General features: G+C 46.1%; 1 protein-coding gene across 7 annotated transcripts in view; it reads left to right on the top strand.

Annotated features, from left to right (window-relative positions):
• Window positions 1-19,319, top strand: part of EPN1 (epsin 1) — a 336,950-nt gene that overhangs the window by 143,023 nt on the left and 174,608 nt on the right. The gene's annotated exons all lie outside the window — the stretch shown is intronic.

The following is a 19,319-nucleotide window of genomic DNA, read 5'->3' as shown; positions in this document are numbered from 1 at the left end:
GAAACACGGCGGGCTCAAGTTCTCCTTCCTGGCTCCCACTTTTTGGAACTCCCTCCCCTTGTCCCTGAGATTGACCACTTCGTACCCCAGCTTCAGATCTGCCCTTAAAACTTTTCTTTTCACAGAATCTTATCAATAAACGGCCTTTGCGCTATCTTCTGCTCTCTTTACTTTGGCGCCAAGAAACCTAATGGTGTTAGTTGCGCCCCTATAAATTTATTTAACATAACATAACATAAAACATAACAGACAGCGGGGTGAAATATGGCACTGTTAGATCCTGTCCTCACTCAGTAGTTGCAGTGTCTATGGTCTCCTCCACCAGGTGCGGGGGCCACCAAGCCAGGATGCACCCACTGCAATGTTGCCGCCCCCTTTCAAAAGTAGTAGTGGCAAGCTCCCTGCGTGTCTGCGTCACCAGTTGTAAGAAGCATTGCCTTGTGCAGCATGCTGGTAGTGCCCTCGTGGTTACAGTAGCGCCGCCATTTCCTACGAAGTATGCTGCCAGCAGCACAGGCGCCGCTGCCGTCTCGAGGACTACTCCACTTCCGGAGGGTCTCGTCCGTTAATGTGCAATGCACCACGATGAATGTAGTAGAAAGTTGTATGGCCTTGAAGTCCTATCCCATTCACAGCATTGTTAGACAGTGTCCCAGAACGTATCAGCTAATCAGTAGTCGGAAGAGCACTGTGAAACGCCTTACTTCAGAGCCATAGTTGTATGATCGCATTTACAGTCCCCAGCAGTCATTCGGTTTCATCCACCATGAGTCCGTATGGTCTGCGATCGGGTCCAGTGCAGCTTCACGGTTCCCAAATGTCACCCAAAAAATTATTAGTAGCTCATGGGGGCAACGTAGCAGCTGTCGTGTGCCAGGGTGTTATTCACAGCCAGGTTCAATGTCACGGCGCCCCCGCCGCGCGTCGCTCCCGCAATTTGAGGCAAAGTCACCGGGAGCAGCAGTGCATTAGGGCACTCGGTCCACTCCACCCTCTGCGGCACTGGTCGTTTTCCGCTAGCATGTAAGCTCTCACCTGCCACAGTAGCAGGGCAGGTACATCAGGCACAGTCTCGAGTCGTTTCTCGGTTTCGCAAGACGGTTCGCAGATATGGCACAGTAGCAGCGGCAGCTAACTACGTTGGAGCCGCACTCTATTTCCGGTGTCGTCTCGATGCACGGCTCCCATCTTGTTGGATCATGAGGGGCCCGGAGTCTCACCTTCTGAGCCGGATTTCTCTGTCTAGGTACAGCATTATTTGCAGTCAATGCTGGAATCTGTTGGCCCAGTCATTCCGATTTACTTTCCTCCGCTTCCTATGGTTCGAGGCTGTCGAATACGCCGCCTTTTTTTACAGGATTGTGGCCCCAACCAGCGGAGCAGCACTAGTGTGCATCCATTCCGCAGCACGCCCCCCGAAGGGGGTGTTCCCGGACTTCTTCGGACGTGCGCCCCTGAGAGTTGGTCTGCCATTCCCTGGCGCGGGGGCGATTCGGACCCAAATGGTGGCTTATACCACGGCTCTGCAGGCCTCTCCTGGATCCCCTCCTCTCCCTGGGGTGGCCTCGGACCCTCTGCTGCGTGCGGAGTCTCCGGTGGGCTCACCGGCGGGTTCGCCCCCGGCGCCGACTGAGCCCCTTGCCTCTAAGGATGATGGAGGTATGGCGTCAGGGCGTGGCCCGGCTGGGTCCCCCCTCCTCGGCCCGTAACACCCCTACCGCGCCACACAGTCCAGTGGGGCTCCCTGTGACGTCGCAGGTGGTTGCTGGTATTTGCAGCTTGTCTCAGAGTCCCCACTCAGCCTTCCGGACAGGCGGCTGTCTCTTCGGAGGCCGAGCCGGCGCCGTAGACTTGCCTCTCCGGCTCGGTTCCTTACTTCGGAACTGGAGCCTGTTGTGGTTGAGGCCGATTCGGCGCTGGACGAGACCGAGTCAGCGCCAGACGAGGACTAGTCGGCGCCTACCGAGGACGCCCTGACGCCGCCTCGACGCCGGGTCATCGACTCCTCTCCGGAGGCTTCCAGAGGAGGTTCGGAGTCACCCTGGCGTCTGACCCGTCCTTGCCTCTTCCTCCCTTGGAATTTGTGGCTCCGGTGGATTCTCCACCTCCTCACGAGCCCCTTCAGGACCCTCATTCGTCCATGGGGTTTCCCCCTTTGGACATTTGTCTAATCCTCCGTTCACTGGACAATCCCCTTGTAGTGGGCGGCTCAGCTTACAGCCCTCACCCACGGATGAGTTACTGTCCCCTCCTCGGAGGGCTACTGAGGCTGGTGTGGCGTTTATGAAGGTTGTTTCCATGGCTGCCTGCATTCTGGGTATGCAGCCCCCTTCAGTTCCCCTGCCTATCGACCCCCTGTTGGATGTTCTCCACGGTTCGGGGAATGTAGAGCCGCCTCTGCCTTTCGAAGCCTCCCTTTATGATGACTTCTGGGGACCTGGGCTCGGCTGGCATTGGGTGATCCGGTGGCTCGTTCCATCATCCACCGCCCTGAGCGATCCGGTCTGCTTGTTTGTTCATCCAGACGTTCAGGGGCTTGTTCTGCAAGCTGCCTTTCCTTCATTGCCTCTGCTGCTGCTTTCTCCCTCCCGGTAGTCCAGATGGCTGGAGCTGTGGGGTCGTAATATTTTCACCTCCACTAGCGCGGCTCTTCGCTCCCTCAATACAGTGTGTGTATTGGCTCGTGCTACTTCTGCCCTATGGGACTCTGCCGAGTCTCTACTCTCTTCCACCTCTGAGGGTGCTCGTGATGACCTCCTCTGTCTTATCTGTGACGGACGTGATCTGGCAGAATTGACTATCCGGTCGGCCCTGGATACCTCCGACACCTTAGGCCGGGTTATGGCCGGTTCTGTTGCACTACGCCACCATGCTTGGTTGCGGGATGGCGTCGTCCCGGAGAATATTCGGGAGCGCCTTGTTGACCTGCCTTTTGATGGTGTCCTTTTGTTTAATACCCACAGCCGACTCATAGGTTCAGCGCCTCCTTGTGGGCTGTCGTCCCCACCGTAGGCCTGTACTTGGCAGGTCTCAGGTCGTCCTATCCTGGGTTGGTTATCCCGCCTTTCTTTTTGCAAATTTAATTCAGCGTCCACAAGTTAGACTGTACGTTTGAGGGCTGACAGTAAGCCGACTGTGGCGGTGTTCCACAGGTTGTTCGTGTCTTGACCTCTGGCTGTGGTTTACTCTGAGGTGTTCCCCTGTTTTATCTTAGGGGCGTGATATACCCCAGGTGGGGTACCTGTATGCTATTGTGTAGCTCTGCTCCGCGCCAGGCGGGTGTGGAGGTCCCTTTGGGCTTCCCCGTCTCCTGGCATCCTTATCTTACCGTTTGGGTGGTTTTCCGTGTTGTGCCTTCTGGCACTGCCTCCCACATGCCACAAGTCTCGCCCTGCTTGTGCCTGATGGGTCTCTCATACTCCTCTTCTAGAGGTTTTTTCCTTGTGTGTTTCAACATGCTTCTTCCAAGCCTGCCACCGGTGCATTAGGCCGGTTCCTGCTATAGCGCTTGCAGGTGCAGTGGTCTTGTGGCTCGTCCTTTCTACATATACCTGCATGTTACTGACCACTGGGTACCCTTTTTATACGCCTCCGCCTATCTGGCGAGGTCTGATCCTATATCTTTGTTTTTCGGGGAGCAGTTGGGTGCCTTGTACTCAGGTTTGCCGTCCTTCTGCACGGCAGCGTTTTCCTTTGCACGTTTTATAGTACACTTTGGTGCCTTTTCATGCTGCTTCGGCAACAACAGTTCCCATGGTGCCGCTCCCTGGGGTTAGCCTCCTCTTCTGGATGCTCTTCTTCTAGGGGTCTTGTCTGTCCCGTTCATGTCCTAAACAGTCCCTCTCTTCTGTGGGGGTGCATTTCTCCTCCCGGTCGGAGGTGGTGGTTCAGGGGATCTGATGTTGTTCTCCACAGCTCTGCATGTACTTCTTCACAGTTCCTATAGGCACCTTCGGTGCCTCGGATGACACACCCTTCAGATGTGTCTTTTTTTCCTTCCGGTGTCACCAGGGCCGGACTGGGAACCGAAACCGGCCCTGGCAAACTGCTCGGACGGCCTCTCCGGTTTCAGCCGCTTTTGTTACTGGAGGCCAATATTACTGGCCCCCACCATAGCGGCCCACCAGGGAAACGCCCGGTGTCCGCTATGACGAGTCCGGCCCTGGGTGTCACCCATATCAGTGTTTGGTGTGCCTGCGGGACAGTTCCTCTTCTGAGGGTCGTCCCGGGTGCTGCGCCTTGCATCTCTGTTTCCCTTTGGGTGCGTTCTTCCACTTGGTCTTCCAGTTGCCTTGTTGGGCAGTCCCGTACTCGTCTTAACTACATTTCCTTGTGACTGAGTTTTGCACTTGGCGTGTCTTATGTTTCATGCCTGTGCTTCTGGTACGTTGCTCAGTTCCTGCATCTTGCCCATTGCCTCCTGGCTGCTGCCTGTCCGGCCTCCCTTGCGTAGGCCAGCCGGGTAGGCTCTGGTTAAGTCACTCCATATTGTCCTTTAGATTTTGGTTGGTGCCAACTTAGCGCACCATTCGGCTCTGGGAGTAGTCCTTCCTTCCTTCCTTCCTTCATTATGAACTCTCTTCCATTCTGGGATATGGCGTAGTGCCGTCATTCCATCCCGTATTCACACGGGTGTGGTCTTGCGCTTTCGGGTCGTCTTGTGGTGCCTTTGGCTCCTATTGTCTTTTGCTCTTCCGAGCTGCTTGGTCTGCGGATTGGCTGCTCCGCAACAGCTTTCCTTATAGTCCGTCACCCTGTTGGCGGCTCAGTGCTCTCGGGCACTTTTTGTGGTTCTGTCGCAGACCCACCTCCCCCCTTGGGGTGTGGCTGTGGTATCAATTCTAAGTTAAGGAATCTGCGGCTAGATGTCTCTATCAGATGTACGAGCTACTTACCTTCGGTAACGATGTATCGCGTACAGACGTTGTATAGCTGCAGATTCCATAACGCCCACCCATCCTCCCCGTTCTGCGAGGACCTTTCCAGGTGGGGTTCTCCACCTTGCCTCTTTTCAGTTGGCGCTGGTCTCCATCCAGGGTGCTGAAATTGGTGCGAGCCTCTCAGACTTTGCCTTCTGCAGCCACCTCCCTCTGGGTGGCTTCTCTTCCGGTGGAGCGGCGCTTTTCGCTTTGCCTTCACAGGGGATTTATTTTCCCTTTCACTGTATTCCTCCACTCTGGTCCTTCCAGTGTGGGGTCTTCTCATATTCTTTCCCTCCCTCCCACCTCCTCCTTCGGTTTAGGGTTTCTTGTCTCCTCTGCAGCCGCCTTCCTTGGGAGCTTTTCGTCTGTGCCTCGGCCCTTCCGTCTCTACAGGGGAAAGCGCCATTCCTTGTAATGTCATCTCGCAGTGGATTGTTGTTCTTCCTGTGCTCCACCCTTGTTGTCCGGCACAGTTCTGCGTTGTAATGGCAGTCTTTCTGTTGTCTGTCAAGATATTCTTCCCTTGTTACTTAGCCTCTGGGGAGGGTCTCCGCTTCGTTTTGCGGGGTTTTTTCTCAGAGCGATGCTCTGCCTTTACTTCTTGTGTCTGACACTGTCCTTTATGATGATGATACGCATCATCCAATCTTTGTTTTAACGGATTTTTCCTTCTTCGCACACTGTTACCATACTTTCACAGTTTTGTTGGTGGCTTCGCTTCCGAAGAAAACGTACGTCAGCGCGCCGGGAGGGATTGATATGACCTCGCTGACGTGATTCCGTGGGCGACGTCAGGGCGGGGTCATGTGGCGCCGTCCCCCCGGCGCGCAGAGGTGCTGCAAAAAAAAAATTCCGGATCCAGTCTGACGCCTGGGGATAATTCTAAGTTAAGGAATCTGCAGCTAGACAACGTCTCTACAAGATACATTGTTACCAAAGGTAAGTAACCCGTACATCGCGGCTTAGAGTGCAGTAGAGGAGCTTAGAATAGTGTGTTGCAGTGTAGAGTGGCGTAGTGTGTTGCAGCGTAGAATCCAGTAGAGTGTCGATGCGTAGAGTCCAGTAGAGTGTCGCTGCGTACAGTGTAGCGGTGTAGAGGGGCTTAGTGTCGCGGTCAGATTGCCATGGCACACAGTGTAGAGTGGCTTAGAGTAGAGTGTTGCATTGCACAGTTTAGCAGCGTAGAATGCAGTTGTGGCTTAGAGCACAGTGTAGCGGAGTAGGACATAGTAGAGTGGCTTAGAGTAAAGTGTTGCGGCGCACAATGTAGTGGCGATGAGTGCAGTAGAATGTCACAGAGTAAAGTGTTGTAGAGTAAAGTGGTTTGTAGTAGAGTGGAAGTGAGTAGAGTGGCTAGAGTACAGTGGTGTAGAGTGCAGTTTCTTGGAGTGGTGCAGATTAGAGTGGAGTATGTATTGTACGGTACCGCAGTGCCATTATAAACGACACATTTTCAATTAAATTGACCGTTCCATTTGCACATAGTTTTACTGCCAAAGGTATAAAGCGCTCAAACTATTGTTTTTAAATATCATCACCAAGTCTATTAATTTGTTTTGATCATATTAAAAAATTTGTTTCCACCACACTTCTGAATTACCCAAAAATATTGCTTTCCTATTGCTGATATATTCTGTAATATCTGCACAATTAATTGTGTGTTCTAGAAATAACATCCTACAGCCTCCCTCAAGCACACCTTCAGTAGCCAGCATGAGTGTCACATAAATCCTCTCACTTTGAAGCCAGAGAAAGAAAAGTAAACACCATGCTCCCTAAAAGACAGTCTGGCATTTGACCTCTGTCTTTGAATGCACAGCAAATGTGACAAGATGAGAACAAGATTTAAAGCCCTGTTTACAGAAATCTGGTGGAAGAATACAGTAAATAGGATATGCTACAGATGGACAGACTCAAGCTGGTTAGCTTAAAACAAAGCCGGCAAATAGCAAACAAACATGAGTTACTAACCACAAAGCCAATGGTTAACCACAAAGCCAATGCCATAGAAATATAGATTACTTGTGCTAAATGAGTGGAGAGAGTTAATCGGAAAACAAGGTTTATGGCTGTGTCATATAATGATTGAAAATATGAAAGCGAGAAGAATGTTCATGCACCATAGGAGAATAATGGAGGCTGTGCCCCGTTGTACACAAAGCCAGGCTGGAAACATTGCAGAAACCGACTGCAGTAATAAAAAATGGCGAAGAGTCCAATATAATAATTTAAGTTCTAAAATTGAATAATTACATTATAAGCAGCGTGTATTAATTTACATAGGTGGGTGTTCGAGGCACGTGAGCTGTTGATCACAAGCTTTGCATACTCCTGCCATCTAGTGTTGGGTCTGGATGTTTGCAAGTTGTTTCTCTTCGAAGAAGTCTATCCAGTCACAAGGTAAGGTGACTCCTCCTTTCAATGATAGTGCGCATGGGCATCAACTCCATTGTTGGATTGTTTCTTTCCGCCATTGGGTTTGGACGTGTATTGCTGCGCTCTGTTTCGGAATCGGTCCTCGGGTTCCCCATTGTGCGCAACCCACTCTATCCTCGACGGTATTGTTTTCAAACACGTTCCCTTTTCTCCGCGGTTCGACTCGACATCAAGAAATCTCCAATTTCAGTTGCAATTTTCGCAGATGGCTTTCCGGCCTATACGTGTCGTCCAGCACCTGGTCGATGGAACGGACTCTGTTTAAATTCTGTCCCCTCTGCCACACGAAGTATCTGCGTTCAGACCTACATCAAGTGTGTAACTTCTGCTTGTCCCCCGAGCACAAGGAACAAGACTGTGACACGTGTCGATCCTTCAGATCGAAGAAAACTCTCCGTGATCGTCAGGCTTGATGTCGAGAAATGCAGCGGTAGCAGTTGGACAACACACCGGATCTCTTTGGTGAAGATTCAGAACAAGAAGAAGTCTCAGCGGCCGAAGAGGAATACACTTCAGCGGCATCGGACTCTGAGGCAGTGTTGCAGATTGTCCTTGGAGACGACTATGTGCCGCAGGGACAAGGGGACCTGAGTACGGAAGAACCTTCCCCCTTCCACCGTCCCTAGAAAATCTAAGGCCAAGGTTGCACAGAGAAGACGTTTCCAACCCTCCACCTTCTGGCTTGGCACCGAAACACTCTGACAAGCCTTCCGGCTTGGGACCGAGTCAGCCAAAACCCACTTCTGAGCCGAAAGCTTTGGGCTCGAAACATAAAATGAGCTCTGAGCCGAAACCTTCGACACCGAAACCAAAGAAGCATTCCTCGAAGCTGAAATCTTTGGCACCAAAAGGACATTCCAGCTCTGTGCCGAAAATTACACAGCTGCCAGTACCGCAAACGATCCAAATATGGACATTGTATCACTCAAAACGGATCCAAAACAGAAAAAAATAAAATTGATCTGGATACTGGACATATTCACGCTAAACTGCCATCCAAACACAAGATTACGGATGACGACAGCTCCACAATTCCATTGAAGAAGAAACCTGTGGGGATAAGTCCTTTCCACACACTACCATCTCCTCCTCCCTCTCTGCCTCAATTTGATCCCTTACACATTACACCTAAGCAGTCTCCTCTACCTCACCTTGATGCAGATGACACTGATGATGACGACACACATTTACCAGTAGATCCTTGGACGGATTATACCATTGATCCTCCACAGGATACAGACCCACATCTTTACCCTGTCAGACCATCTCCACCCGGATGACAATCTGTCATATCAGGAGCTCATTGCTTGAGCTGCACACTACCATGGGGTAAAACTCCATAAAGAGTCTTTAGAGGAGGATTTTCTCTTTGAAACTCTAGCTAAACATTAATCCAGTCAGACACTGCCTATGCTTAAGGGTATGTTAAGGCACAGACAACATCTTTAAAGACCCTGTACATACTAGGATCTTCACTCCTAGAGTGGATAAAAAATACAAGCCTTCCCCAACAGACCCTATTTTTAATTAAGGGTCAGTTGCCACTGGACACTGTGGAGGTATCCAATGCTCGAAAGCGAGCTAATTTTGTCAAGACAGGAGGCTAGCATTATGCATTAACTTTTATTTCCCACTTCTGAGCAGCACCATTAAAAGCTCATGGAACCTTACAACATCACAATCAACAAAGAATCCTCGAGTCCATAAATAGTGTGTGTGCACCAGCTTTTTCCTCTTTTGTTTGCTGTTTCAGAGCAGATAAGTATTGGTCTATTTTATTATTATTATGAGTGATTATGGTTTGATTGGCTGTATTGGAAGATGAAATGTGTGATACCCAATTGTTTGGTGATTAAATGAGTATTGTTTATTTGGGTTAACAGACTGTAGTTTTTATAATTTGACAAAATCGTTATTTAATGGATTTAGGTCGCGAACTGGTTAAAATTGAATATCTTAATGTTTATTGTTATCAGCGCAAGCACATGATCCCGTGGGAGGCAAACGTTAATTACGTTTCAATTGAGGAATGCGCTTACCGTGTCCTCGTGGGCAGCCAAGCGTATGTGGAAGAAAGAGAGAGAGAGCTACGTGAGCAGGCTCTCGGATTTGTTAACGCTGGGCTTATTTTTCAGTGGAATTTGCGCTTGTTTTAAAGGGATTAGCTCTGCGAAGCCATTCCCTTGACAACGAGGCATTGTTTATGCTTCATGTCAGAGGGACGGCAGTTGGGAGTTAGAGCAGAGCATTTTGAGTGAAATTGAAGGATTTAAGTAGATTAAATTAAAAACAAGTTGTTTTAAGGAGGTATCAAGGTAGATTAACAAAGAAAAAATATTTGGGAAAAGGAATATGGAGATTAATAATTGAAATGATAAGAGAAATTATAAATAAAGAGCTGAAGGATGCTGTTCAGGAGTCAGTTAAGCAGGCTCTTGGGAAGAGAAAAAATGAGGATGGGGAGTATTTCTTTGTCTCAGAGGAAGACAATGAAAGAGGGCCAGGAGGTAAATGTTGGTCAAATAGGAAACATTTAAACGAAAAACCGGGTCAGAGTGGAGTCTCAAGCGGCTCTCAATTGAAAGGTATCCAACGCGATACAGAAGGAAGTCAGTTTAACATTGTAAAGCATGGTAAAGCATCGGGTGATGCGATGAACAGTGATGATGAGGTGGATGAATAGATTTTGGATTTGGAGGATCAAGATGGTTTAGGAAAAGAGAATGAGGATAGTGGTAGAGATAAATGTAAGGTAACAGTGGTGGATCCTTTCCGAGAACTATTAGTCAGCCCCAGAGACATTGGAGACCTAAGGGGTAAGGACCGGTGGCCGCTGGACCATGTTGCAGATTACATTAAGTCAAGAATAAGGAAACCTTTAGAGAAGGAAGAAAGCAGCATTATGAGAGCAGAGTGCTCAAGGCCTGTCATTGAAGACAAGGAGACTATGACTCCTAATATAGATCAGGAGCTCATTACTTACCTATTTAAAATGGGTAAGGATCCAAGAAAGGGTTTGGATAGGTCATTAAAGCAATGTCATGACAAGATTCTTGACATGTTGGGGCCACTAGCTAAGATTTTTAATGCCATTGAGGAGGCATACCTATAGAATTTGGAATTGGAGCTTTCATTATTACGGGGTCGGTGCCAAAGGGTAATATGTTTTTTAGGTAATGCGAATGCTGGCATTCTATCAGAGAGAAAGAAGACTATCCTAATGCGAATTAACCCAAAATTGGGTGATTTGGCAAATAGAGTCCAGGGATGAAGCATGCGGACGGACATTTGTTTGGTGAATGGATGGTGAAATCCCTAAAGTCTGTTCGTACTTTCACCAGTTTGGATAAGGCTAGTTATTCTATGCGCAGATTCTTTAGCAACAGTAGTTTTATGGACGGGTCGGTAGAAGGAGGCAAGCTATCGGCCGGACAAATTTCAGGGCCCAATACCAGAACCAAGGAAGTGGGTATTCCAGGGCCAAGGAAGTTACAATTTCTTTCCGCAAAGAGGTAGAAGACGGGTTCACACGCACAGAGGAAGACAACAAAATCACGGACAAGCTCAAAACCAGGGTGAGTATGAGGACTTGTTCCCTTTCTATCCCGAAAAGTGTAGGAGGAAGATTGAGGTATTTCGAGGAAAAATGGAGGGAGATTACCCAGGATGCTTGGGTTCTAGAAACTATAGATTGTTTTCGAATAGATTTCGACTCAGTCCCAGTTCGGGGAAAAGAACCACACAAGCTGGTTTTTCAGGAAGAGGTATTACTAATAATGGAAAACGAAGTGTGTTTGATGTTCGAGAAGAATGCAATTGTGCGAGTGGGGGAGGAAGACAAAGGCTTTGTAAGTACTTTGTTCCTAGTAGAAAAAAAGGACAAAGGATGGAGACCTTTTATATATCGAAGGAGTTTGAATCAGTTTGAGACTTATGGACATTTCAAAATGGAGGCTATTCACCTTCTGAGAGATATCCTGCAAGAGGGGGATTGGATGGTGAAAATGTATCTGAAGGATGCGTCTTTCACTATTCCGATAGCGAAAGAAAGTCAAAAGGTTGTACAGTTCAGATGGAAGGGTCAATTATTTCAATTTCAGAGCCTTCCTTTTGGACTTTCTTCTGCTCCTTGGTGTTTTACCAAGGTATGAGGTCTGTGGTAGGTTTTTTCAGGGAAAGCGGTATCAGGATGATAATTTATCTCAACAACATTTTGATTATTAATCAGGATATTGGGATTCTAAAAGAGCATTTGAAATTTGTAATGAGCATGTTAGAGTTTAAGATTTGTGATAAATTTGGAGAAGCCAGTTTTGGTTCCTGTGAGAAAGGTTTAATTTTTAGGTTTTGTGGTGGACACAGTTTTGTGTAAATTGTGATTCCCGGAGAAAAAAAGAAGATAAAACAAGAGATTCAGAAGGTTATAAACAGGGAGAGAGTATCTTTGAACGATTTTTCCGGGTCCTTTACATTACAGTGCCTTATAGCGTTTGAAAAGATCAGAGCTGTCGAAAGGTTTACGGAATGGAGACATGGTGTATGTAACTATGGAAGCGAAAGAAGAGTTGATTTGGTGGAAAGAGAACATGGATGTGTGGAACGGACAAGCAATTTTTGGAGTATTCCCAGAATTTGTTTTGGAGACGGATGCGAGCAATTTTGGCTGGGGTACGTCGGGTCTGGGGAAAGAGACTGGGGGTGTGTGGTCCCCATGGGAAAAAGAGCCATATAAATTGTCTGGAGAAGAGAGCAGGTTTGTTTGCTTTGAAGAGTTTCATGAAAGGTTTGGTAGACAAGTTGGTGCTTCTCAGGATGTACAAGCGCTTGGACGCCCGCTGGGCAGCAATCGCGCTCTACAAATCGATATACAATACAATACAATACAATGTGTGTGCTGTGGCTTACATAAACAGACTGGGAGGAACACGGTCAAAGGGACTGGCAGAGTTAGCGAAAGATTTGGGAATTTTGTTTGGAGCACAAGATAGGACTGTAGGCAGAGTATTTGCCGGGTGTCAAGATTTTGTTGGCAGATTGGAACTCGAGGATTATAATAGATTACAGCGATTGGAAGTTGAAGGAAGAAGTTTTCAGGCAGGTGAAAGAGATAATCATTCCTCTAGGAGTGGATCTTTTGCTTCAAGGTTAACCTACCAGTTGGAGAGTTAGGTGAGTTGGAGGCCAGATCTAGGGACAATGGCAGTGAATGCATTCCTGCAGGATTGGAGAGGGGTGAAGGGTTATGCCTTTTCCCCGTTCTCTATGATTCGGAGGGTTCTGGTGAGGAAATAGAAATGAGAGCTAGTTTTAGTAACTCCATTTTGGAAGAGTTAACCTTGGTTCCCTTCCCTTCAGTGATGGAGTTGGCAGTGACAGAGCCTCTTTTGATATTGACATTCAGAGGTTTTTTGAAGAATGTGGAAGGAGAACACTCCTTGGTGGAGTTGGGTTCTCTCAACCTTCTAGTTTGGAAGATATCAAGTGTTCAAGAGCATTCACAGATCTTTCTGGAACGGCTGCAGAGTTATTTGAATCCTGGGCGCCAGGGACAAAGATATAGAGGGTCTTCGAAGGTATGGCTTCTTTGGTGCATGGAAAGGGGGTTGGATCCCTTGGAAGCAATTGACATTCAAGTAGCAACTTGTTTGGCTGGATTGTTTGAGAAAGGAATGTCGTATAGAACTGTGAACTGTTATAGGTCGACGATTTCTGCTGGCCATTCTCTAAGTCATGGTGTACCTATTGGAAGAAGTCCTTTGGTTTGTAGAGTAATGAAAGGGATTCGGATTAAGAGGCCTCCGGAATCGAAGTATAAGTCTTTATGGGTTGTTGACATGGTTCTAAAGTTGTTTGTGAGTTGGCCAAGCAATAAGTACCTGGAGCCTAGGGAATTGTCTTGGAAGTTAGTTACCTTATTGTGTCTTATTTCTTTCAGGAGGGTTTCGGATGTCAAGGCCTTGGAGATTTCTCATAGGTTTTATCAACCTAATGGTGTGCTTATTGAGTTATGTTGGAGGGCTAAGACTATGTCAAGTTCTGTTTTTTATCCAGTTTTTGTCCAATGTCCAAGTTTGTGTGTAGTTTGCTGTTTAAAGGAGTATGAAAGCAGAATGCTGGAGAAGAGGGGAGCAGGAGTAGATCAGGTTTTGATCTCTTATGTGAAACCATTCAAGTCTTTTTCTAGTGCGACTATTGCGAGATGGGTTAAATGTTCTTGAAGAAGGCCGGTGTGGATGTGTTGAAGTTCACAGCACATTCAGGGCGGGGGGCTATGGCGAGTAACGTGAGTATGTTAGGTGGAAGACTAGAGGACATTATGAAAGCAGCGGATTGGTCATCTGTTCCTACGTTTAGGAGATTTTATTTTAATTCAGTTGAACATGTTTCAAAATGTCTTTTAGAAAGCTTTGAACATTCATAATGCTAGCCTCCTGTCTTGATATAAAATTGCGTTTCTAATAGGTTTACTGATTATAGAAGCTGGATTTTTATGAAAGACAAGGAGGCTAGCATTATCCCACCCACCCCTCCCTTCCCTGGGGTGTGGCACAATTTTTTGTCTTAATAGGTTTAAGAAATATTTATTTGAACTTAGTTTGGAGTTTTTTTGGTACAAGCATTATGAGGTTGTTTATGCTTGCTAATTGTGTTCATATGTTTTGTTGTAGAGAGTTAAAAAAAAGTTAATTTAGAGTTTTGGGAGTTAAGAAGAGCTGGAAGAGGCAAACAAAAAGAGGAAGAAGATGGTGGACACATGCTATTTATGGACTTGAGGATTCTTTGTTGATTTTGATGTTGTAAGGTTCCATGAGCTTTTAATGGTGCTGCTCAGAAGTGGGAAATAAAAGTTAATGCATAAGGCTAGCCTCCTTGTCTTGAATAAAATCCCAATTCTATAATCAGTAAACCTATTAGAATTGCAATTCTCAAACAGCTCGGGATGCTCCTCCCCAGATAACGAGTCAAATCATTGATGCTTCTGGCAAACGTGTAGCTGCACAAGCAGTTAATCATTGGCGTATTACAATACACAATTGGAGCTGCACCACACACAGACAAACCTATAAATTGAGACAATGTCAGAATAACACAATGTAGTATGACACTTCCTTATGAATAACAGTGTCTATACAGTCCATAGGTTATGATTTCCTCCTTTATTAAATTGTGTTCCATTCATAAACCATCAGCCAACGCGTTTCGTCCATTTGAACATTGGACTTCTTCAGGGCTGTAAGTTAAGCTACAATACATATGTAGTGTAAAACAGACGGTATAGTATTGACAATACATACAGATATACACATATATTTCACAGAGATCGCTAACACTTATAAACCAGAGACGTCCCATGTCTATAAATCAAAGTGCTTTTAATTGTCTAGGAACATCCCAGACATATCAACCCAGAAACTTCATGAGTTGGCAACCATAACCAATACTGAGCATAATACACAAATATCCAGAACCAAAGCTATGTGGACCCAGTGTTATCCGGGCTAAACCATGCAGAGATCCCAGGTGCTTCTAGACCATGAGGTTAACGGAGCGATGCTATCATGTGTGTATAAAAAAACTAGCCACGTGATAGCATTGCTCAGTTAACCTCCTGGTCTAGAACTACCTGGGATCCCTGCATGGTTTAGCCCGGATAACACTGGGTTCTATTAATCCCTCACGTTCTCTGCTACATCCACATAGCTTTGGTTCTGTACATTTGTGTATTATGCTCGGTTTTGGTTGCCAACTCATTCAGTTTTTGGGTTGATATGTCTGGGATGTTCTTAAACAATTTAAAAGCACTTTGATTTATAGACATGGGATGTCTCTGGTTTAATAAAACATGTCTACATTGACTTCTAAATATTATATATTTAGGTTGTTTATAGATGTATATATTGTTTAGAAGTGTTAGCAATCTCTGTGAAAAATGTGTACATATGTATGTATTGTCAATACTGTACATTCTATTTACATTATGTAGTGTATCTTATCTTGCAGCCCTGAAGCAGTCCAATGTGTAACTGGACGAAACGAGTTGGCTGATGTTTTTTTATGAATGGAACACAATTTAATAAAGTAGTAGACAATAACCTATGGACTGTATAGACACTGTTATTTATAAAGAAGTGTCATACTACATTGTGTTATTCTGACATTGTCTCAATTTATATGTTTGTCTGTGTGTGGTGCAGCTCTATTTGTGTATTTTTGTTCTATACTCCCTTGGGAAGGGAGGTACCATTGGGCAGGGGGTGCATGTGGGAATTTGCACACAAGGACATTCTTTTGGTCATAAATTATATAAGTGATAAACAGTTTGTGTGCTCTTTGTAATTTGAGTCCACTGCCCATATTTTGAGTATCCAATCATTGGCGTATTGCTAACACCCAAGGTCTCTTTTCAAGATATGAAATAGCCCACTGGGACGAAATAAAACAACTGCTACAGTTTCTCCCAGATGAACAGAAGGCCAAAGCACAAGACTTAGTTCAGGAGGGAAAACTTATTTCCAACACCTCCATTAGATGCGTTCTAGATGCGGCCGATACTGCAGCTAGAGGGATAACTACAAGCATCCTACTCCGAAGACATGCCTGGCTACGTGTCTCAGGGTTTAAACCTGAGGTACAGCAATCTATTCTAAACATACCCTTCGACAAAAAACACCTTTTCGGACCTGAAGTTGATCAAGCACTCAAAGATGAAAAAAGATACAAATGTGGCAAAATCCATGGGAGCGCTTCAGTTTCCCTCTAGCAGGGGTTCCTTTTGGCGCTCTTTTTACAGGGGAGGGTCCAAATCCACATGGACAGACCAAAACCCTTCCTCTTACAAAAACACTTCTCAATCATCCTTTACAAAAGGTTTTTTCACAGGAGGCTACAGGGGAAGCAGTCCAAGGGGCAGAGGTAAAAAAACGACACCCCGCAATTCCCCTTCCCCAAATAAGCAGTGACCTTCCCCACACTTCCCTCCGACTACTCCACACCTGTCAGAGGAAGACTTCAACACTTTCTCCCCATTTGGGAATCAATAACAACCGACAAATGGGCGATTTGGAATTATCCAACAGGGTTATTGCCTGAAGCTTACCAACAGCCCTCCAAACAATCCACCTCGATATCACAAATTATCAACAGACCATCAGCACTTGTTCCAACAAGAAGTGCAATCTCTATTACTCAAAGGGGCTATTGAACCAGTACCAGTCCCACTTCAGTACTAAGGCTCAGAGATTTATTCCCTTTACTTTCTAATTCCCAAAAAGGACGGCTCATTAAGACCTATTCTAGATCTCAGAGTTAAACAAATACATACTGTCAGAGCACTTTCACATGGTGACTCTGCAACAAGTACTTCCTTTTTTGCAACAAGGCAAGTTTGTCTACTTTGGATCTAAAAGACGCCTACTTTCACATTCCAATTCATCCAGCTCATCATAAATACCTCAGATTTGTGATAGCAGGCAAACATTACTTATCAAAGCTGGCACTTACCATGACTGTATACTACACACTCAGGCAACAGTACACCTACTTCATCAGTAAGGTTTCACAATCATTGCACAAAAGTCCCATCTGTGCCCGGCCCAAGTGCAATCGTATCTAGGAGCTTCCCTCAACACTGTCAAAGCTCTAGCCTCTCCCAATGTAGCCAGGATTCACAATATTCAGGCCACAATACTAAAATTTCAACCCAATCAAACATTACCAGCCAGAGTTTTTATGCAGCTGCTGGGAATGATAGCATCCTGCATTGCAATCGTACCTCAAGCAAGGCTTCACATTCGTCCTCTGCAGGAATGTCTATCGCGCCAGTGGAATCAGTCGCAAGGTCAATTAACCGAACAAGTATTGGTAGACGGCTGCACCCATCTCTCTCTGCAGTGGTGGAACCCTCAAAACTTACCAAAAGGGCGGACCTTCATAGACCCGATTCCACAGACAGTACGGACAGCAGACGCATCTGTAACCGGTTGGGGTGCTAATCTCTACCATCACACAGTACAAGGGCTGTGGTCAGACGATCACAAATGTCTCCACATCAACTACCTGAAACTTCTAGCAGTGTTCCTAGCACTCAAAGTTTTCCACACTCACCTTCTACGCAAAACTGTCTTAGGCCACACAGACAACATGACAGCAGTGTAATATATGCAGAAACAGGGAGGGACACACACACTCCAGCTGTCCCGCCTGGCACAAAGCATTTGGAATTGGGCAATTCATCACAGAATGTATCTCCTAGCAGAACACCTTCTAGGGTTAGGCAATCAAATTGCCGACCTGCTCAGCAGACACAGGCAGCACGAGTGGGAACTTCATCCCCAGATTGTTCTTCCCTACTTTCAACAATGGGGATTCCCACAGATAGATCTATTTGCTACAGTCCACAGCGCAAATTGCCCAAACTCCGCATGCAGGTTCTCACACAGTCTATCCAAGGGGAAGGCTCTATGGATAAATTGGCCAGGAATATTTGCCTACGCTTTTCTGCCACTCCCCCTAATTCCATTACTGGTTCGGAAGCTCAAGGAAACATCCCTCACACTGATATTAGTATCACCCACATGGGCTCATCAACCTTGGTACACCACCCTCTTAGAACGGTCAGTGGTGCCACATCAAAAGCTACATCTCGCACCCAGTCTCCCCACTTGGAGCCATGGAGAAATCAGACATCCAAATCCTAGAGAACTCAACCTAGCGATTTGGATCCTGAAGTCAGTTTGTTTATTTACAATTACCATCAGACTGTATGAATATTCTCAAATAGGCTAGATAACCTACTACTAGAGTATGTTATGCAGCAAAATGGAAATGGTTTATCTATTGTAATAACATCCATCCACTTGATGCCTCTGTACAAAACATCATTTGTTACCTGTTGCATTTACAGCAATCTAAATTAGTTTACACATCCATCATTTACACCGAGCAGCGGTAGCTGCATACATGCAAAATAGACACTTATCTCTATTCAGAGTACCAGTGATCAAAGCCTTCGTGGAAGAGTTAAAAAGGGTGATACACCAAGAGTTCCCCCTCCACCAGAGTGGAGCCTAAACATAGTCCTTACAAGGCTAATGGGTCCACCTTTTGAACCAGTGTATAAATATCAGTTACAATGCCTCTCATAGAAGGTTGTTTTCCTCACAGCAATAACCTCACTAAGGAGAGTTGGTGAACTTCAGGCATTAACTATACAAGAGCCTTTCTTTCAACTTCATAAAGATAGTGATTCTTCGAACCAATCCTAAATTTATCCCCAAAGGAGTTTCTGCCTTTCATATCAATCAGTTCAGTTACCTGTGTTCCCGCCTCAACCTGATTCTGTAGCAGAGCGAGCTCTACACAGGCTTGATGTTAGACGAGCTCTACTATACTATGTAGAAAGAACCAAGCAATTTAAAAAAACAAAGCAACTATTTGTTGCTTTTTCCCCACCACACAAAGGTAATCCCATATCTAAGTCCGGTATTGCAAGATGGTTTGGAAAATGTATCCAAACATGTTATGCCAAAGCAAAAAGAACTTTAAAAATACCCCCTAGAGCACATTCCACTTGCAAAATAGGGGCTACTATTGCCTTCTTAGCGAATATTCCCCTGGCTGACATCTGTAAGGCAGCAACATGGTCTACAGTGCACCCATTCACCAATCACTATTGTGTAGATGTGTTTGTGATACAACCAGCAAATGTAGGCCAAGCAGTACTTGAAACACTGTTTCAAACAACTACAACCACTACAGGTTAGCCACCGCTCTGGGAGTATACTGCCATATAGTCTATGCAAAGCATGTGCTCTACAGCTCACATGCATCGAACAGAAAATGTTACCCAGTAACCACCTGTTCTTGGCATGTAGAGGTGTAGATTCACATGCGCACACCCACCTCCCCGGTCTCCTGTAATGGTAGTTCTCAATTTACATTCATACTCATGGACATCTCTAT

The sequence above is a fragment of the Triturus cristatus genome, chromosome 7, assembly GCF_964204655.1.
Source record: "Triturus cristatus chromosome 7, aTriCri1.1, whole genome shotgun sequence".
In the NCBI taxonomy this organism is placed as follows: Eukaryota; Metazoa; Chordata; class Amphibia; order Caudata; family Salamandridae; genus Triturus; species Triturus cristatus.
Note: the sequence above shows the minus strand (reverse complement) of the source record. Positions and strands in the feature narration are given on the sequence as shown.